The following is a 3,269-nucleotide window of genomic DNA, read 5'->3' on the forward strand; positions in this document are numbered from 1 at the left end:
AGACCTCTTGGTTGCCAGGCCCGGCCTCCAAGAGGTCTTCTGTATCTTTAAAAGTTGTGCAGGGGGGAGGGAGAATTCCACCTTGTGGTTTTTCTCATTACAGTGTTGCAAGAACACCTGCATTTGGCTGACTTTCTCTTCTCCTAAAGATACAGGATCAGTCTCAGGCCCTGAACCTGGCAACCCTAGTGTGTGCACTTCTTTGTTTGCCCTTGGCACACGAAGCGGCCTCTGCTGCCTCCCTGGCTATTTTGCTCCATTTACAGTGTTTTAACCTTTTTGTAGCCAAGGAGAAAATGTTTGCTTGGGCAGGAATGTCTTAGTTGGTGGTAGGTCAGGGTCTGGGAGGTGGTTGAGTGAGAGAGATTATGCTTCCTGGCTGAGAGAATGTGTGTGGGGGTTGCACTTGGTTTGGCATGCAAAACTGTGAGCAGTGGGCTCTGTCTCCCTTCTCTCCTCCCTTACCAGTGGAGAGATCACCATTGCTAGCTACCTGTGTATGTTAATTTTTAATGATGTTTCAGGCTACGTAGGTGTTCAGCAGCCAAGGTCAGCACATTGTAGGCACTCTAGTTTTTTTTTTAAAAGTAGCTTAAGTGTAATTGTAATTACTTTTGAGTAGAGGTAAAGTAATTGGTTCTTTTCAGAACAATTATAATTGTAATGGTTATTTATTCCTTTTTGGGGGGCATGTAACAGTAATTGTAATTTATTCCTTTTTAAAAGTAATCTTCCAAGCTCTGATCATGAGGAAGGTTGGAGAAAACCCAGCATTGGTGTGGATTGCTGTTCATTGTGTCTCATGTACTGCAGGTGGAGATTAAGGGGTTGTAGGGAAGGAAGATGGTTGACTTTGATTAATGCCAGGGAATAGAGATGCCCATTTCTGCTGCAGAGTTAATTACTGATTGAACAGTACTTTGCACAAAGAAGTTGTGTAACAAAAATTCTGCTTCATATGGTCTCTTTTCTTTAAAAGAAATAAAAATAAGGAAAAGTGGAAACCCTAGATCTGGAATTGTCTGTTGTATCTGCCACATAAGACATCACACTAGCAGACCATTTTCATGATTCCTTGTATTGCAGATACAGCAGTTTTTAAGTTATAAGAGAATAGGTCAGCAGGATAGACACACAGATCTGCATATCATGTTAAAAATATTTTCTGTGAAATGTAAAGCTGCAATCCTAAGAATAATTGCATGGTAGGAAATCCCATTGAACTCAATCAGCATGCCAATGAACACACACACCATTCTCAGAAAACTTGCAAAGGAACCCCAAACTTGCAAAGGAACCCCAAACTTGCAAAGGACCCCACCTCTGTTACAAAAAGCAGGGAAATTCAAATTTGTAAAAATGCAAACACAATTTGGATTGGTCTTTCACAGTCCAATGCACTTCCTATGTAGCTTGGAAGAATTTGGTAACGTGCCTCTGAGCATATGGTGAATGCTGGCAACACCGGCTATCAGCCCGGATAACAGCAACACTTTGTATAATTTACATTAAAAACTTCCAAAAATAATTGTGGAATAATAGGCAAATTTCTAGGTGTGCTCTATATTTTTAATGGACCATGCCCACCCTTTCTTAACAGGAGCAGTTTAAGCATAGCAAGGTGAACACATACACCTTGGTCAGGCCATGTTTGCTCTAATTTTTCATTCTTCCACTACAAGCCTTGGAAAATATATTATTATTATTATTATTATTAATAATAATAATAATAATAATAAATTTCTCTGAAAACTTGAATCTTCAGATCAAAATAAATTACACTATATATAGTTGCTCTTGGAGGTTGCTGATTCATAGGGTCGCAATAAGTCGTAATTGACTTGAAGGCACATAACAACAAATATATTATATTATAGTATACAGTCACATACATATACATAATAAAGTGACTTTTTCCATTCTATAATATATATATTATTATTTTTCTATTCTGCAAAATGCATTTTCTTGATAGGATTTGAATTTCCTGGGGCCGGTGTTTAGACCTCTTTTGTCTGCAATCCAATGCACACTTACTTGAGAGTAAGTCCCATTGATTCCAATGGAGCTTACTTCTGAGTAGACATGTTTTGAATTGCAGCCTTACAATAAAAAGGTAAAGGTGTCCCTGCACTTGTAGTGCGAGTCATTTCCGACTCTTAGGGTGACGTCTTGCAACATTTACTAGGCAGACCGTATATATGGGGTAGGATTGTCAGTTCCTTCCCCGGCCTTTCTTTACCCCCAGCATATGCCGGGTACTCATTTTACCGACCACGGATGGATGGAAGGCATAATGGACCTTGACCCCTTTTACTGGAGTTACGACTTCCTCCTTCCGTTGGAATTGAACTCTGGCCATGAACAGAGCTTTCGGCTGCGTTACCGCCGCTTACCACTCTGCACCACGGAGGATCTTTATAGGTCACACTCATTTCACTTAGCAAGCAAAATCTATGAAGCTGCTTTATCCTGAGCCACACCATTGGTCCAAGAGGCTTATCTACTCTTGACTGGCAGAAGCTCTGCAAGGTCCCAGATAAAGTGCACAGTGCTACTACATGAGATGTCTGTAAAGAAGAAATGCCAGGGAATGAATCTGGGACCTTCTGCATGCAAACTGTGTGGGCCTTGCCACTGAGCTAGGGGCCCTCTCCCAACCAGACTCTTCCTCCCCACTTTCTGTTCATGACCTGTGTATAGAGGCCCACCTCCTCTTCCCATTTGGTAATCTTTACCTTTTCTGCTTCTCTCTGTTCATAGCCACAATCTAGGGCAGATTTCACCAACAGGGTGCCCTCCATCTACAGCTCCCAACAGCAGAGCTTGGAAAAGTTACTGTTTTGAACTACAACTCTAATCAGCCCCAGCAAGCATGGCCAGTGGATTGGGCTGATGGGAGTTGTAGTTCAAAAAAGTAACTTTTCCAAGCTCTGCATCAGCCACAGTCAGCACACTCATGCTGGAGGTTATATTCTATTTCTATTTTGGGTGCATTAAGAGTTGCACCCAAAACTGCAGCTTTGATACAAAATCAGACTGATTACAATATGTTGCAACTTAAGCAATGAATCTAGCTGTTGGAAAAAAACAAATTTGACTTGGCAAAGATTCATGCGTTCAGCCTGCTATGCTTAAACCACTCCGGTTAATGAAGGATAGGCCTGGTCCATTAAAAACATAGAGCACACTTAACATTTGCATATTTTTATTTCCCAGTGTTTTATCATCTGCAGCCCAAGATACTCCTCATGTCCACTGGAAACTAT

This window comes from Rhineura floridana, chromosome 1 (genome assembly GCF_030035675.1).
Source record: "Rhineura floridana isolate rRhiFlo1 chromosome 1, rRhiFlo1.hap2, whole genome shotgun sequence".
NCBI classification, from domain to species: domain Eukaryota; kingdom Metazoa; phylum Chordata; class Lepidosauria; order Squamata; family Rhineuridae; genus Rhineura; species Rhineura floridana.